Consider the following 19,784-nt stretch of genomic DNA (forward strand, 5'->3'; position numbering starts at 1 on the left):
AATGAAACACAGAAAATAATATTGTAACATTTTTCTGTTTCACAAACAGAAGAACGTGATCTTGGCACACACCATTTTCTTCATTCTCATTAATACACTGTCTCACGCATTTATAAATACACCATTTTGTTATGCTGACTCTTGACATGGCCCGAATCTTGTATTTTTGTTATGATTTCTTTATTTAATTGTTTTTAACATTTGTATTTTACAGTGTCTTACAAAACTGAGTAGTATTCAGTGTGATTGTGAGAAATCTCTCATTTTTACAATTTTTCAATACACCAAGGTATTATTATATTTTTTTATTCTATCTAATTTAATTTAAATATGTTTTAAGTACCTCTTTCCCTATTGCTACTCCTGTTACATAATGGTCTGATATTTTATTAGTTACAATACAGTGTTATAGCTGTTTCGTACTGCAAGAAATTTGATTCACTTGATCGTCGCATTTCTTTCTCTGGCGTCCCCGACTTTTCTACTAGTCATCTGCACGTCATACATTCTCCTTACACTCATTTGTTCGTTGTTTCTCTCTTCACTCCAAAATCACCTCAGAGTCTCTTTCCTAATTTTGTCATCTTTGCCAGTGTCTACATTTCTCTCACGATCATACACGATTTCACCACACATACGCCTTGGAGATCTCATTTCTACAACATTCTATCTTGGTTCATCCTTCCTTTGCTAATTCTATGCCTCTCTGCCATACATAGGGTAGATACCAGTATTCCAAAGTGTACTGCTAGCTTTGGTTCATCGATTTTTTTTCCAACCGCGTTCAGTTGTCCACCAGCAGTTTACCACATATACCCTTCTTTCTAAATCTCTATCAGCCTTTACATCTCTTGTAAACATACTTCCCAAATACACAAGCTCAACCACCTGCTCCAAGTATTCATCATTCACAACTATATTACACACTGTTTCGTTATTTCCCCTTGCAAATACCATGACTTTAGACTCTATAATTGGTTTTATTATGGTACTGGCGGGGACCCTTGATAAATCACGGGAAAAATACGTAAATGGTTTCCGCGTTATGTGATTTTTAACTACTACTGTCCCATATTTCTATTCTCTTGGTAATTTGTTTTTATCGGCAGGTTCACGTTTAAAACGCGGAAATTAACACAAAATACCCTGTGAAATTTTTATGCTCCTGGTATTTTGTTCCTGTCGACAGGTTCACTACCTTGCGCAGACGCATACAAAATCACGGAGAGTATGAAAATATGTTACAATTTTGAAATTGAAAATTAAATTCTTCAGTACCAACAAAAACGTGAATCTCCTTTTGCATCCGATCCTAGGAAACACTTTCTTGCAAATAGATTAATAGATGTATGGAACAAACTTCCACAACATGTTATCGATTCTACTAATATAAACCAATTTAAAGTTCGATTGGATTCTTTGGTGAGAAGAAAGAATTATCTTATTTTAATTAATAATTAACTCAATTACTGTTAAGGCGATGCCATACGTAGTAATTCAAAATCATGTGTTTTTTGTTTGAAAATTTGGTTGCCTAGAAATATTTCAGATGCTAGAGCTGCAGAGTATTTTTTAGATAAGTCTTTTTATAAGCCCAGAAAAAATTATGTAAAGGACTACGAAAACTGCTTTAAAGTTCAAAATCTCCTACTTACGAACCCATTTTCGGTTATGATTTTATTGTATAATGTGGAAAATTAAGTTATTTATAAAATGATTTAAAAAAATATTAAATATTTATTCCTGAACATCCACAAAATAAAATAAAAGGCACTTTTTGACCATGTTTTTTTCTTGCATAAATCAAAACAGGCGGATGGTGTTAAGCGGGAATTTAAACCATATCACCATCTACGTAAGGGTTGTTATTGATAGCGGCTCAATTTAAAATATTACACGACGTAGTACATCGCCTTAAACTTATTGCGAAAACAGATACGAGCGCATCAGCAGATTGCGATCTGCCCAAATAATGATAATCTTTTGTTAAAAACAGTTAAAATTTCGAAAAAGTTCTTTTAACTCGAATCACAGACAGAGTCAAAACCGAAATTAATATTTTTTATACGAGTACTATAAAAGTGTTGTTTAAATATGAAACTAATTATTTCCTTGTTTTTTCCTGCACTTTGACGTGCGCGTGTTAGTTTTGAACGCTAAGTAAACATGAAGCAATGAACCGCACTCACGCGATTCAAATTATTTTAATTATCTGATTCTGTTGTGATAAATTTAAAAAGGCAGATATTACGAATTATTATTTTAAGCGTCCTTATAATAAAATGTTACAGACTAGGCTTTGTAGGCAGTAGATCTCGCTTTATGTTGACTATTACGATTTGACAGCTCGTAACGCTCATGCGAACTCTGGCGGAGTAACAAGGTACTATTCAACGTGGCAACCATCTCGACAGGGATGACCGAACACGGAACGCTCAAATTAATTACTTATCGCTGAACAGAAAATTAAAGAATTTTATTTGATGCTTGTCGTACAGTTACGATCCCTGTCTACAAACCAGGAGGTTGCGGGTTCAAATCCCGGCCAGTATAAATAATTTTTACGAAATTAATTTGTGTTATTTCACAATTTATTCATTTGAAATGATATAATATATTTGCGGCATATTTCCAGAGTAATAGATATTTTCAGTTTCACCCTAGTGACAGATCATCTTTCAGAATCATTTTTTTTCGTTAAATAGCTTTAGCCGTGTTTGATAACCAGATCTGAATAACCAGGTAAAGCCCACCTTCCTTTTCTCCATCTCCTCACTACCATTAGCATCATAACGTACCCCAATCAGGAATGCCATTGTTTTACTGCTCCAAGACGGTTGAGAGCAGTTGGGTATATTGTACAGTATTCACATTAAAAAAAACTTATGTCCTCCATCATTGCACAAACAATATTAAGTTGGAAGATTTGAAACATTATCAGCTTAAATGAAAAAATTGAAGAAGAAGATAATATTAAACGAAACTTGAAACAGAACAAGATACAGAAAAATAAAATAATAACAGTCACAACCAGGAAACGAACCCAGGATTTTTTTTTTATTAAATAAAAATTGGGTATTTTTATCTAAGACACTATCTAGGTCTCAAATTAATTTCATTAGAAATTATGTGACCATTTAAAATGGTAGCTGCAAAAAATCCGGGAAAAATGTGTTACAAGATGATAATTTTAATTCTGAATTTGAAACATGAGATCGATAAATATAACGTTTATTTAATAGGTCCCAATGGTCGAATGGTTAAGACGCTTGTCCCGGTAAGACAAGACTGGAGTTGATTCCTAGTTGTGACGGTTATTTTTTTTGTTTTCTGTGTCTTGTTCTCTTTCATGTTTTGTTTTGATTAATTAGTATTATCTTCTTCTTGAATGATATATTACATTGATGGGTATAACCTTCTGAATAAGATGTTTCTACATTAAATCATTTGCTTTATTAAAAAAAAAAACAAACAAATAGTTAAGCCGGCTAGAGTAACTACTAAGCCGTTAATTTATAGTGACAAATTTTCCATTAGCGCATTTCCAGTAGAAAATTCCGTCGATAAAGATTTAAAATAATATAAAATTTGTGATTGGTGTGCAAAATTCCTGTGAGCAGCATCGGAATGTTGTCATAGTGGGAGAATTTGAAAGTAACAACATTGATTGTGTTTCTAAAGCAAAATCACAATACACTCCAGCGAGCAAAAACACAGAATACTAAATGTTGTATTTTCAACTGGACACGCGATTCTAAAAGGGGTCAATGTATATTTTAAATCCTCTTTTAATCTAAACTGAGTTTATGTTGGGGATTTTCGAGCAACTAAACATATGTTTTTTTTTCATTATAGACTAATGTTTATAAGACAAGGTTTTCTTGTGGATAGCACAAAGGATAACAAATTATTATAAGCAATAATTATTCGCTTGAAATATCCATAATAATTGAAAATATATTCTGATTAAAAATAAATGCAGCCGACAGGAATTGAACTCGCGCCTTCTGATGTCCAGTATGGTGCTCTGAAACTACTGAGCTACGTCGGCTTATTTCCAAAACACCAAATAATTCAATATGTACTAGTAGGTCTTTCAATCAACAATTAGCAGTAAGTTGTGTGGGAAATTTTATATAGAAAATAAGTAATCATATCAAAATTCAGATGAAAGGGTCCGAAAAAGCGAAGCTAGCAGTCCACGACGAAGTGCTGGTACCAACCCTGATATAATGCAGTGAAACATGGAACTTGAAGAAGGATAAAAGTAGACAGAATCATGTAGAAATGGAATTCTTTATTAAATTTTAATTTATTTTTTATTTACGGTACTAGAACCTTTAAATACACATACACAAGGGTTACAAAACAATTATTCAGCGTAAACATACTTATATTATTCAAATTAACTTTAATTTAAGACCAGGCTGTACCCATAGAGCAACAGTAAGAAGTGCTACTGCATACGAATATCTTGTCGAAACTTGTTGCACTATTAGAATGCGACAGACCGGATTAGATAGTTTAAGTTAGAGCGTTGGGCGAGTTGAGGGTGGATTGGAGGTAAAAAAATCTGTACCTATTTTTTCACTTCATGTATCATTTAAATATAACACATCAATGGCTGTACCTACGAAATAAAAAGAAAATCTAGAATCTAGATCATTTGCTTAAGTTTTAAGTAAGTTCTTTCGGTGCTATTAAAAATATCTGCACTTCTGCATATTGGTTACTTTAGCTATGTGTGCGTAGTATAAGGGAGTTTATAAACGAATTGGTATTGACATTATTATTGCGGTAAAAGATATTTTTTGTTCGTGTTCTATTAGGAACATGATTACTGCAGGGTTGTCAACAAGGGAATCTATGCTTTTCAAAATGAAATTTACATCACATACTACTCTTCCATCGGACAGCTTTATTACTTTTAGATTTTTAATTAGACAGTTGAAACAGTATATTTAAAAAAAAAGAAGCTTATCGTAGTTAAGTTAAGTTAAGTAACCCTCATTGTAGTATTTTATCATTAGAAGATTATGTCAAATCTGAATGAAAATATGAAAGAGATACAAAAAGCAACAGTGGCAAATTTTTATTTTTATTTTTATATGAATACCGCACAAGTGTCCCAACTGCTCACAACGTTCTGGAGCCAATGAGACTATGGCATCCCCAATTGGGGTATGTTGTGAGGCTAAGGATTGTGGGGAGGGGTAGAAGATGGGAAAGAGGAATGTGGGAGAGTCTCTGGCTATTCAGATCCAGTCACCAAACACGGTTAAGGTCATTTCAAGGAAATTTTAAATTCTGAATGGTAGTCTTACACCAACGCGATAATGAGAGTATCTTCTACCCTGGAACGTGCCGGAAAGTATATTATGTATTATTTTAAATGATGAAATTGTGAAATAACAGAAATTCTTCAAATAAAATTTACTTGCGCACGCCGGGATTTGAACTCGCTACCTCTAAAAGTGCCTTACACCTCGATCATGGAGGTCATCAAACTGGGACTTGGACCCTGATCTTCTAATCTTATCCGGACTGGCGTCTCTACCAATTGATCTATATCCACGTTCGAATTTTATTTTCTGTGTCAATCTCTTGTATATTTTTTGAGAGTAGTTGATATTACCCTCTTAAAAGGCCAGGCCGAATGTTTGAAATGCAATAGATTGTATAATATTAAAACAGTAAACAATTACAGCATATATTCCGCTCGATACGAACGAGCGATTGGACCTAACATTGTTTCAAAACTTTAACTGAACTGAAAAACGCTGAAAAAATCCAGTTCCGTAGAGTTTGCTGAAATTCCTGTTTGCTATGGATTTTACACTACTTTGTTTCTCAATTTCAGTAACAGTGACAGAATAATGCAAGATACGCTTTTTGAATAATAGACGAGGAAATAAATGTGCCTAGAGGAGCTCTATTTTAACAAACAACTAGTTAAACCTAACACCGTTTCTCTTAAGGCGAAGCTTAATGGTATATCTATTATGATTAATCTTTAAAACGAATTGGTGTACATTATGAATACCAAAAAATATGCTTTAGATTTATTGAAGATTTTCCTATCGTTTCGCTTGAGTAGAATACAAACAAAAATATAAATTACTCAATAAAAATATAAATTTAAACTACTAAAAAAAACATTTTTTCAATAGAAATGTATGAACGCGTAAGGGAAACAACTTTAAAAAAATACAGTATTATAGCTAAGATTATCTGTGACAGTTTCACTTGATTAACTTTTTTGCTTTCTTATAAAAGTATTTACAAATTAAGTAAAAACCAGTTTTGTGCTTGAAATCGAACGTTTTTTAGACTCCGCTTGTCAAGCGATTTTAATGCCTATTACTTACAAATATGATATACCAAGAATATACACATTTTTGGCTTGTAGCTTCCTCTTAAGAGTAGGTAGAGAGGATTTTTTCCAAGCCGTTCTGAAGGAGTAGGAAGAACCACCGCACTAATATTTTTTCCAAGCCGGAAGTAATGACGTCAATGTTTAACTGCTAAAAAAAATATACAAACTATAAGATCAACACTCGAATTTGATTCTGCTGTTTTGGGCCTATACCGGCAAAAAGACATAGAATTACTAGAACGAATCCAAAAAGGATATTTAAATATCGAACTTTACGCGTCAAATGTTTTTGTGTCATTAAAACAGCAAGTTTTCACATTTTTTACCGTGACACATGTTTAATAAAATCCTTATCATATCTGTATACTGATACTGTCATATCAAACCACACTATTCTTTATTAATCCGCATTCTTCAAGAGTGAGACCAATGTATTTCATTTAATGATTTTCGGTCTAATCAGGCTTTTAAAATTAATTTATTTTGTTAAACTTTACTCTCTCATGCATTTCTGTAAGAAGATAAAGATGATCACCCCATATTAAAATACTTAGCCCTGTCAAAGCATATGGAAAAAAAAACATTTAATGTAAAGGTTTGCCCAATAAATAGAGAAGTAACTGGTAAAACCAGTAATTCCTCATCCGGCAGTACTCCGTAAAATTAATACGTTTTTTTATTGAACATATTGATACTGCTCCTACAAAGTTTCTGCTGCCTTTACAAGCTGAACTCTTCCTGAACATCTGAGGGATCACAGTGCATGTGTGCCGTTGTCCTGTCGAATTTAAAGTATGTGTGCGGGCTCCACTTGTCTCGTACAATTTACAGACATAGCGTATATATACTTCTCTAGGCTCTTTGGCTCCGTAAAACACAGGTTTCTTTTAAAAAAGCTCGTCCTACTTGATATTTATGGCGACCTGTTTAGATGGATTAAATTTAATATTGTTTTTTTTACATTAACTTGAAGGTCTTTATAAGGAAAGCAAGAAGAGGAAGTTCTGGGTAGGATAAAGGTATGAGGGATGGGTAGGATTTTGGGGATCAATAAGTTCAGGTGTGACGTACGTATGATATATCCCTTGCGCTGCGGTGCAAGGCAATGGGTCAATAGAGACCTGTTGGAGATGTTAAAGGGTCTCGCCAAACCAGCCTCTCTCGATCCGGCACTCGGTGGGCAGGCGCATCCAGAACACACCTTACCCGATGAATCCGGGCACCCCTGCTATATCACCAAAACGTAACGAATCACTTGGAGTGACATGGCAGAGGTGATGGTTATCCAATCGATTGTTCCCGGGGCCGTGGTACCCAAACCCGGCTCCAAAATTGAAAAAGAAAACGAGTAACCGTAATGAGATAATCTTAAACAACGGTGTCTTTTAAACGGACGTGCTGGCCCATCTAAATTATAATATCTGTAGGTCTCTTGGCGTTTTCAGCTTTGACCTTAAAGATTTTAAGGGGCATACATTTACAATCAATCTAGTTATTGTAGTGCCGGCAAATATTTCTAGTTTCAATACCACCCAATAGATGTCATTTGAATTCGTAGATAGTTTATGTTTAATATGTCTCCATAGATGGCAGTAGTAATGCCACACGACAGAGACAGCATGTCGGCCATACACAAATGGTTACAAGTACAGCCGATGGTAGTCGATGTAAAGGCGAGTATGAGTTTCCTTCCGCAACAGAATAACTTAGAGCCCCCTATAGGACGAACATAAGTCCAGTTAGATATTCATTGTAAATATCTCACAATAAATATACTTCAACCAACATAACCCACACCCCTGCTCTATGTCACCCTAAGTGGTTCGCTATGTTTGGAGACTAAGCATGGGTTCCCGAGTTCATGGTTAGAGGTTTGTCGAAGTCGAATGGGAAGACTTGTTAAGGGAGATATTTTGACCTCTTCAGCTGGACTCCTCCTTGCACCGCAGTGGGAAGGATGGATATGCGTCCGTTACTCCTAGACACATTGATACCCAGATTCCTACTCACCTCTCACACCTTTTTCCTTCCCAACACATTTTATCATTCCTCTCCCTAAAACAAACCTCCACGCAGCATCCCCAAAAAAGACATGGGTAGAAATGAGAGTATTCTTCAGGGGCTCCTTTTGAAGCTAATGTTAAAAAAATGGTACGTGTGTATTGTAGTAGTATTAATGTAATACACCACAAAATATATACGGGATTTTCTGTAATTTTTTTAATAGGACACGTTCTATCTAGCACATTCTATGTCAATGGTTATCTATTCATGTTCGTTTTATTATTCGTTGGCCGCGAAATATCAGTTCAGAGTTAAAAGTTTCTAATATATTTTCAGTCAGAAAAAAGCGGTGAAATAGTTTTACACGTTTCGATGTTATTTTGGTCAAACTCCGTACACCTGGAATATATTTTTGATAAATGGAAATAACGTCTGTTTAAATTTTTGGAGTTTGAATAAGAAAAATGAGGGAAACATTATTATTTAGATTTATTTTGGAGGACAGGGTTGACAAGATAAGATGACGTTTTTCGGATTTGAACGTAGTTAATGTTTGTTTAATATCGTTGGTGCCTTTCAAGCGTTTCTCAGAAAACCAATAATCTATTCATAATGACATTACCGGTCCTTATCCGGATTTGAACGGAATTCACAATCACAAAGAATATTTTCAGAAATCCATGAAATTAAAAATATAATAAACTGAAAATCCGTTTTACTTACTTGAGAAGGAATCGGTGAACATAAAAACATCAAAAAATACTAATTTTACTTGTTGGTCTTTTAGCTCTGGTTCGATTAACTCGAATTTAAGTGTGATTTTAATAGTTGAAACTGACTTGTCAAGAGTTCAGCCATATAACAGAATATAAATTTCAACAGTACTGTGTTTTTATTTTTATTGTTCTTTAAATTTTTTTCCCGTTAAACTACAACTAAGCAGTTTGTCAAAAGGATGTACACGTTCAATTACAAATGTAAATATGTACACATAATATTTTTACTAATTATAAATATACATAATATTGTTGCTACTTATTTAAAATTTAATTTAAATTAACTTGAAAATCTGACGAATTGTTTAAATTTTCAAGTTCTGTAAGGTTCTATTCATTTTCTGTTATTACTGAAACTACGCGTCCTAAGAATGTGTTGTTTCGCAGAATTTGAACAATTCGTCAAATTTCACGTTCTGTGAAGGTTCCATCCAAGTTCTGTTATTATTTCAGTTTTGTGAAGCAACTGCACAGTAATGATATAATAATAGAACACGAAAAGAACCGTCACAGAACTTAAAAATCAACTTAGAAATTTGATGAATTGTTCAAAGAGTCAATCTTGATCTTCTCAGATTTCGTGATTTTTCAAGGGTATGTGCTTTTTTCCATTTTCATGAAAGTGATATTGACTAGTTATGCATTCCGTGATTTTTTATTTTGTTTAACATTTGTTTTATTGTATAGAACACGTGCAGAAACGGGTGTTCCGTTCGACAGATTCCCCAATCATAACGAACTAATTGCAGTCTTTAGAGAAATGACAAGTTGGGATGTTCTTGTTCTATCGGTATGTCTTGAACATGCGTCATCAATTTATTTGGCACAGGTACGGCGGGAAACACATCCAACACGGTCCCAACAGATATACACTGTTGACTCGCTTCTTCGCCTCGTTTTCATATAGGACGAAGCTATTGATATTAAAATTTGTTAGTTTTATGACTTGTTCTGTGTGCAACAGCTTCACCGTGGAATAATTTGATTCCTCTGATAATCCTCCCTCTTACAACAATATCCTTTAAGACCCAGATTCACTCCTTTATTTACCCGCGAAGAACCTCCACACATCATCCCCAAAGGAAACTATTGAACAATTAATCCCCGCAGAGGGAAACTATTTGAGTAAGGGATAAAAAAAAATGTTACTTTATTCTACCTAAGCAGAAACTTAATATTAGTAGTTATGAAGGTTTTGTAAGTTACGTGGTTTTTCTCCAGCCCAATTTCTTTCAAAACAATGCGCAATCGAATATTGTTGGAGCTAACGAGCGAACGAGGCATGTGAACTTTAATGGGAAATATATTTGGGACGTGTTTTGATAAGAAGCCCGTAGAGTTTTCTATTACGATTCAGACTACAAACGGATATTACTTATTTAACGTAGAGCGTGGACATCTAAGGCAATATTTAATATTTCCTTTATAATCCCCTCAAACGATCCCCTTTATTTATTTTATCCTGTTTCTGTTAATAAAACGTCGCGGCGGCAAAACGTTGCTGGACTTTGTCCAAAAGCCTTTTGAGGGCGAATTTTTCTCGGGAAGGCTTTCACGGGAAATATAGAGCCTTTGAAATAAGGTTGTTTAGTTAAGTAACTTGATACACTACTTTGTGGAGACTCGCAAAGAGAAATATTAATTCCGCAGCTCGCGAAATGCCGGCAGTATATTTATCATTGCGAGCTTTTTGTTGTTGTTGATAGAATATTTAATAGAGATATTTTATTATTTTAGTTTAAGAATTTTTACGTGAATGCTTTACGAGGATTTTGTGCTTAACCGGTTATTAAAACTGATAAAATGTTTTGAATTTTAATTTAAACACGATTAATAATTACTCAATTTAGAGTTTTTTTTAAATGGTATGCTTTGAAGGTAATCAGATAAAATAGAATCAGAGTGTCTTCTGCTCCGAACTGTCCGTAGTCAGTCAGTCAGTGTGACTATATCCCCAAAATTAATGTTGTGAGGCCAAAGGGAAGAGGGGAAGGAAGTGAAAGGAAGGGAACTTAAAAAAGTAGGGTAGGGGAAGGTTTGATGGTTCCTGGCTATTCATATAACTAGTAATAATTTTGCAAAGGGTTTTAGAAGCAATTTTGTTAATTTTTCAATTTTTCAATTGGTATATTCTTTAGTGGCAAAATTATAATTACAATTTTTTTGTTGTTTTAATTTCGAAAAAGTATTATCACATTTTATTATTTTAAAGTACATTACATATAAAACATTTTCTTTTATAATATTTTTGCAAAAATACATAGTGAATGGCATAATTTTACAAAATAGTGAAATATATGTTTTTTAGTATTTTTACACCGAAGCAGATAATTTTTTTTTAATTTAAGATAATTTGCATTGGATGAAACATTTTCAATGTTATTTTTACAACCAAGATATGAATGCCCCTGTGTTATGGCGCGTAAAGTTTACAGATGCAAGAAATATCTGTTGAGTATGGCGTTGGAGTAAAAAGTAATAATTACAATTTAATATATTATAGAACTGCACTTAAAATATATAAGAATTTTTGAAAATATGTCACTAAATGCCATCGGAAGAATGCATCGGACGCGATATTACAAAATAAAAAGTTCACTTGTAGCTTTTTGTCATAACAGATTTTCTCAATACACACATAGCTGACAGATATTTGTTTTTGATATATGTATTAAAATGCAATGTTTATTTATTTATTTATTGACGACCTATTGGGCTTTTAAGTACATAACGATTACAAATTTCATTTTTAACAACAGTATAAAACAAACAATAGAAAATCGAAATAAAATATAATGATTTCTCATACATTATTTACATTTAAAAAATGGTGGACTGATTTAACTTTAAATGTATTGAAGAATATGTCAGCGACATCACTTTGTTCATTGCCCAAACTATGTATTCTTTCTAACACAGAATTCGTAGCGAAGTTATTGTTGTAGAATAAAATATTCCGTCTAGTATATTTTGAAGGTATATATAAAGATGTGATAGTGTCAGGGCAGTCCAACCTTGAATGAACAATTTTATTTAATAAAAAGAAGATCAAATATTTTTCGCCTTTCAGATAATTTCGATAAGTTAAGTTTACTACGTAAATTGACATAATTGATTTCAGTAATAGGAATACCAATTTTAAAATTAATAAAACGTAAAAATTTATTTTGAATTTTTATAATATTTTTGGGATTTCGCACCAGAACTCTCTCCGACAGCGTATGCGAAATTTCACCTTCAGCACAATATGCAATATACAAATTCTCAGCAAAGCTGTCAAAAAAATAATTTCTTATGTATACCATCTGATGTGAAAATTGTGTAACCGAAGGGCAGTTTATTGTGTGTGCACGAATGACCACTGCATAAAGGAGAAAATATGTTAAAAGGAAAAGGAAAAAGAACTAAACATGTATTTGAAGTAAATTCCTGAAGTTAATCTTCATTTGCGGTCTATCGATGTAAATGACACGCACGGCGCTCACAAAAAAGTGAGCGCGAACTTCATTAAGGGCCATCTCAAAACATTTTTCGAAACTTTACGCCGATAGATGGTGTTATTTTCAATATCGTCTAATAAAACACTTTTAACACGTTATGCTTTATAATATTGAGATGAATTATTGGTTTGCGAACGTATATAAGTAATATTAATCTGTATAAATTTTTTATGGTACCTATAATTACATAATCGTAGAAAACGGCTGAAAAATACACAATTTCATTGCAAAAAATACGTACAAAAGACATTTCTCGCAGCTCCGCGCGCGTTGGTACAGGAAATTTTTATTTACCCAACCAAAACCATTTGCGAAAAAGACTCCATTTCAAAAAATTTACGATGTTTCGCATGAGTATGAAAGAGACACGAGATAGAGGTTTGTTCAATTCACTAAACTAAATCAATGCCTGGGAAGATTAAATAATTTATAAAAGGAGCCGGCTAGGAACAACGGTATGTGTGCCGGGAGCTGGCGTTAACTGGACCTTTTTTTTAAATGCCGCTTTTGCTAAATGAACATAATCATACCAAGCGATGTAGGTATATACCTACATAGTAACCATGTATTCGCGCTTTTGCTTGCTCACAAATATTTCGCGAATAAGTCAAAAGGTTACACTTTTTCTTACATTTCTATGGGGCGCATTCATCAAACCAACGAAGTGGTTAGAATTGCCAGACGGAGAAACAAATTTGTCATATGCATAAGTCAGAAAGGGCTCTCGTAATATCAAGCATCTAAATAATATAGGCATTGTTTTGAAATCAGCTCGCCACGTGCGTCGTAATATATTATGAGTGTCCACAAAGACGATGCCTACAGTGTGCATATGAAGTCGCCTTTTCACATTAAAAAACTTTTTGTATTTTGTAAATGGGTATATTTTATTTTCACAAATGACAAACATGTCATGTAAATAATAGTAAATCCTTTATAGGGCAGAAAGGTGATTGAAAAAAAAACTTTTTGTACAAATATCTTATACACGGTGTCCATAAACTAGTTGTAAAACTGCCATCACAGTAAGCGGAAAGCGTTGCCTGGGTCGTGATGGAGGAATTAGCCAGCTGTGGAATTGAACTCACGATGCCTGGCGGGAACGACGATAGTAAAAGATTTTTTATTTACTTATTTATTTATTTTTTATTCTTTTCACATATTCTGTCCATATTTCTTTTTTTTGTAAGATCCTTTTTCTTTCAATGTTTGTTTTAATATTTTGTCCGATAGCTTGAATTGGTCTACTTTGTCCAATTAATTCATCATCTTTCTCACAGAGAAGCAGTCCTGGATTTCTCCACAAAAATTAATTTTAGGGGTCTCGTCATTCGAACACTTGTTTTCTTTATTTCCGCGCCAGTGTTTGTGGGAACTAAAAGATATAATATAAAGGCATTAAAGGAGTATAATTTTTGAGCAACATTAAATATGAATCACCCTATACCAAACGAGCGACATGGGTCATAAAATAACAAGCGTGATGGTTAGTTAGTTAGGTAGGTACCGAGAAAATATTTAAAAAATAATAAAATATTTTGAAATAATTTCATAATACTTACCTGTATTCCGATTCGCCGTGCTGACGTTTCATCCCGTTCGCACTTAAGCTGCTGCCACACGCAAAGCTCACATCAACAGATAATATAAAGCACAATAGCGCTCGCCATACAATCCCATACAGACCCGACACACGTAAAAATATAACGCGCTATAAGTGTGGTTCTGAACTTCGCTAACCGAATTTATTTTACGTAACCGCTCCCGACGCGATATTTGAAAAGTTATGCGTCCCCCTCTCCGCCGTAAAAAGGAGAGGGGGTCATTTTAAATTACGGAGCTACCAACTAAGTTCCGTGTTCCCTTTGACAGCCATGACATAAGGAGCCTAATAATGCATTTCTTATTTATTATGTTAGCTCATATCGTCATGTGTGCTAGTAAATTTAGGAACATAAAAAAAACTTTATTTGGCAAACATACTTAACATATATTTAAAATATAAATATAATCAATATTTGAATTTGAAGTAAACAAATTTTCGCCCTTTCAAAATTAATCATATTTTTAATCTCAGTATGTTTATATGGTAATATCATTCGGTTTTTTGATAAAGTTGGACGGCTTGGACGAAAGTTGAGCTTATTTTACAATAATTTATTATATGTCGCTTTCGTCGATCGGCGTGCGAACTGCGAATTTCCTGATTCGACGGAGAGGTTATGTCAGGTTATGTGAAAATGCGCTATTTACGCGCAGATTGTTTAAAATCTAAAAAGTTTTTTAAATAGCATTTATAACTATATAGTTGGCGGCATCTTCATCTGAGGATGAGCTGTCCAACAGATCCAGCAATAGGCGACAAGTATCATCCATTTCGAAAACGTGCTCAAGCTGTCAGTAAGTAAAGTTGTCACTTTGACAAATGAAATTATGTTCCTCGGCCGCTCTCGAATTCAACTGACCCCCTCTCCTACCATAGGAAGAAATATTTGATAGCGTCGTGTGTCGGTAGAAAAGATGATGCGCTGTACATTAACTTTTGATGTGAGCTTTGCGTGTGGCAGCAGCTTTAGTCTTGGATTCACTCTTTTCCCGGAATACTGATGATTCTTATAAAGGGCACGCCTCATTTTTATGGAATAACAATGCTGTACAAAATCGAAAAAAGTCACTTCAAACCGCGGCAGACAATGACTGTTGTAGCCTAGCTACACTACTCGCGAAGTTGATCGAAGTTGACCGAATACGATAGTGTGGGCACGAACTTCGCTTCGCTTCGGTCATCTTCGCTTCGCTTCGCCCGACTTCCGATTGTTGTCGGTAAATGCGCCCGAGTCAAAGGACTCGAAGTTCGAACACGAAGTTTCTGCCCACACTACTCGGTTCACTTCAGTTCGCTTCGAGACGTCGTGTTTGGTGGTTGTGCGTGCGCAGAGTCATAGTGACTATACGTAATAAAATATGGCTTCTACACTGTGGTCACAGGACCTAATTTTTTTGTTCCAAGAAACACTCCAATCCGAGGCGGTTATTTGGGACCCAATTGAAAGGGACCATAAAGATAACTAACTAACTAACTAACCTTGAATAAACTTGACGGCCGGCATAGTCCAGTGGTAACGCATTGGACTGCCATTCCGAAGGTCGCGGGTTCGAACCCGGCGTGCGCAAATAAATTTTATTTGATTGATTTGTGTTATTTCACAATTAATTAATTAAAATAATATATAGTATATTTGCGGCACGTTCCAGAGTGGAAGATACTACCAGTATCGCCCTGGTGTAAGACCACCATTCAGAATTGAAACGTTGCTCCAAATGGCTTAAGCCGTGTTTAGTGACTAGATCTGAATAGCCAGGTACTTCCCCACCTTCCTCTTTCCCTTCCCCACTTACCTTCAGCCTCACAACATCCCCCAATTGGGGATGCCATAGTCTCACTGGCTCCAGACGGGAGCAGTTGGGACTCTTGTGAGGTATTCACTATAAAAAAAAAATAAAATAAAATAACCATCACGCCGTTTCCCCGCAGGGGTAGGCAGAGAGGACGGACCGCCAAACAACTCGGTCTTGGCACACACTCCTTGCCTCATTCACATTCATACATCGTCTCATACATACTCTTCTATTATTCTGACTCTTGACATGGCCCGACTCGAGTATCTGATTCACTTGATCGTGCCATGTCTTCCTCGAGCGTCCCCGACTTCTGCTACCATTCACATTTGCATCATATATCCTCCTTACACTCCTATCTTCGCTCATTCGCTCTACATGCCCAAACCATCTAAGCGTCCCTTTCTTAATCTTACTCATTACGCTTACATCAGCCTTGCCCTCTTTGCGGATCTCCACATTCCTCACACGATCAAACATGGTTTTACCACACATACGCCCTTGAGGTGATTTTTCACAAAAACGGCGCTTTACAAATTATCCAATTATTATTATTATTATTATTATACGCCTCAGGGATCTCATTTCAACAGCATTTAATCTACTTTCATCCTTTATTTGCCACTTGAACGTCCATGTTGCCTAGTGCACGGACTCCGAGAGACTGAGCTACTCCGGCTACTCGCGAAGTTGCACGAGTGTGTGGGCACGCACTTCGGACTTCGGCTAACTTCGTCGAGGACTTCGTCGAAGCGCCGAAGCGAGTAGTGTAGCGGCCGCTCAAATGAATGAGAGAATGTGAATTGGCGGGCGTCTAGCTAGTGATAGTTACAGATTTAAGAAAGTTCTAAATAATTACAACCGCTCTCACTATAATTATTATACAGTTAATTTTGACTTTTTTACTGCGTGCCAAAACCGCAAATGTTCCTTGCGACGAGTAATACTGGAACATTCGTAAAAAAGCAAAACGAACATTCTATCAGAATAACAAATCAAGCCGCGCAAATTCACATTTTTACTACAAATTTACTGACCACTTTAACACCGTAGGAATGGGCTAATAGCGTGCACGTGAAACATATGGCTCGCACATATGTTTGTCTCCTTCTAACACGGATTCGGGCATTTCGGCTGGCGGTGCCCGCATAAAATAATTACTTTTGTTAATTTAATTACTTGGTTATTATAAGTGATAGAACAGTGAAATTTTCGTTCGCGATAAACTCATTACGAGTATTATTTTTCGGTACTAAAATAAATAAAATATTATCTATAGTTTTAAAATGTGGCTGAAAAATAGATTGTATGGGAATTGTCACATCTGTTTCACCTTAAGCGATAGTTTGTTTCTGCGGAAAGCAGACGATTGATTTACGTAGGTTTGATGTAATCTCGAAGAAAGCGGCGAGTGAACTGACATGGACGTCGAGGTATGTCGGGAGCAGAGGCGGCTCTAAGGATTCAGTCGTGGTAGGTCTTTTAAAAAAAATGTGTGACTAATCTTTATTTGATATTGTGAAAAATGCCCATTTATTATTATATATATCAATTTTATATAGTATTTAGAGTTTGCGACTCTAAATATATATTATTTTAATATAGTAAATTGGAAATAACTACACAATCCATGTACAGGGTTTTCCATTAAGAGGTGTTATTTTGATATTCAATCGTAAAAGATCAATGGTTTCGTTGCTTGTGTGGCACGTAGCGTCGTCTTGTTGAAAGTAAACGTTATGCAGATCAATATCATCCAATTTTGGCCATGAAAAATCAGTAATCATCTCTCGATAGCGCAATCCATTCACCATAACTGTTGCTCCAGCCTCATTTTAGAAAAAAGTAAGGTCCAATGACTCCGCCAGACCATAAACCGCACCAAACAGTCTCACGTTGAGGAAAGAGAGGCTTTTCAACAATAACTCTTGGGTTTCCCGAGTTCCAGATGCGACAATTTTGCTTGTTGACGAAGCCACCGAGGTCGAAATGGGCCTCATCACTAAAGATGATTTGCATTTGATTCACTTAAGTGAATTTTAATAATTTCAATGCGTTGTTGAAGCGTGTATTGTTCCATTTTTATTAATGGCGTAGTTTTAACTTGTCAAATGTTAAAAAATGACAGCTTCAAAAGTAACATCTACCGAAATAGCGGGCTATTCAAAATAACATCTCTTATTGGAAAACCCTGTACTTACGTCAAATTATTTTTAAGATATTAAGTTTTAATGTAGTTGTGCACAACATTAAACTAAATAAAATAAGAGTTTGATTCTATTTGACTATGATGTTTTACGTTTTGTTTCATTCTTCAGCTTCATTCTAAATCGATAACAACATAAAGTGTAAAATGAAAAACTGACATATTTTTATGTACCACCTCTCTTATCGTATTGTTACACTTTTGCGAGTTGCAGTCCAGTCAAGGACTATGTCTCGCGACCTGGGGGTAAGTCACCTGGGGGATGATTTTTTCTGCCCTAATGCTTGGGCTGCCTTGACAACTTGGGGGCTTTAAAATACTATGCTTTTTTGTATTTTATACTATATTTATTGTATTTTCGACTGAGTTTTTTATCGGTATTAGTTTAGGATTTAACTAATCGAATACTATATTTTTTGTATCGGTTGTACTTGAATGTTCTTTTTTTAGAGCCAGCATTAGGGTGGGTAGATGATTGATACTGGGAGGGGGTAGGAAGGGTTCTCGTAGGGGCTAGGTTTACCTAGGCACGAGATGCTAGGGTTTGGGTGAGAAGTTAATTTTTTATAGAATGGTATGGCTAAATCCACCATGTGTTTGCGGAGTGGGGGATGTTCGAGCCTTTACTTATGATGCTATTTCGTACGAACCAAGGGCTTTTGGTGTACCGTCTGAGTGAGGCATTCTGGAATTGCTCGAGTCGCTTTGTGTTTCCACTGGCCCATATAGGGCTAGCGTAGGTTATGATGGGGCGGATTTGGGATTTGTAGATGAGGAGTTTGTTGGATAGTGAGGTTTTTGAGTTTTGGAGTAGTAGCGGTGATAAAGCGCCGGCGGTTTGCCGGGCTTTTGTTAGAGTGTTTTTGATGTGTGGTGACCAAGTTAATCTCCTGTCTAGTGTGACTCCAAGATATTTGGCGGTCTTTTGCCATGGTATGACTTGGCCGTACATCGTGATGGTCCCTCGCTGAGCGGCAGTTCGTTTACTTCTGGAGAAGTAGACGGCTACGCTCTTTGAGGGATTGACGTCTATGCGCCAGCGGTCATACCACTCTTGGAGTCTGTTTACGTCTTGCTGAAGGCGGTGTGTAACCATCCTGGGCGAACCGTGGGTAACCATGAGGGTTGAGTCGTCGGCGTAGAGCATTACTTTAGAGTTCAGGTTAAAAATGTGGAACGCTTCACGATTTTGCGTGTCATCCTTGCGCAGGGGCCATGCTAATCTTCTCTGTATCGTTCCAATTTTAGTATATGTACTGCCGAAGCGCTGAAAAAAAAACATATAATATTCATAGTGTTGTCTCCCCCACGGTCATGACCTAAGCGTCCCTAAGATTTCTTCGTTACCTAATTTTTACTTCGATGAAAAATATAGTGCCATCTCGTTTATTCTATGGCGCACATAGGGACAGAAGATGCCAAAGTGGACATTCTTTAAATTAACATAGCGAATCGTATGAACTTGTGAATGAAAGCTTCTATTAGAGAAAACATATGTCACTACTAGTCACTCGCCGCCGCCG

The 19,784-nt window shown here is 35.6% G+C and overlaps 1 non-coding gene across 1 annotated transcript; it reads right to left on the reverse strand.

The window, feature by feature from the left end:
* Window positions 1–19,426: 19,426 nt before the first annotated feature.
* Window positions 19,427–19,529, reverse strand: LOC149409740 (U6 spliceosomal RNA). The gene has a single exon (XR_016305150.1). It is a non-coding gene; the product is annotated as a U6 spliceosomal RNA (small nuclear RNA).
* Between the last annotated feature and the right edge of the window lie 255 nt (window positions 19,530–19,784).

The sequence above is a fragment of the Hesperophylax consimilis genome, chromosome 30 (genome assembly GCF_061612785.1).
Source record: "Hesperophylax consimilis isolate HC1 chromosome 30, BYU_Hcon_1.0, whole genome shotgun sequence".
NCBI classification, from domain to species: domain Eukaryota; kingdom Metazoa; phylum Arthropoda; class Insecta; order Trichoptera; family Limnephilidae; genus Hesperophylax; species Hesperophylax consimilis.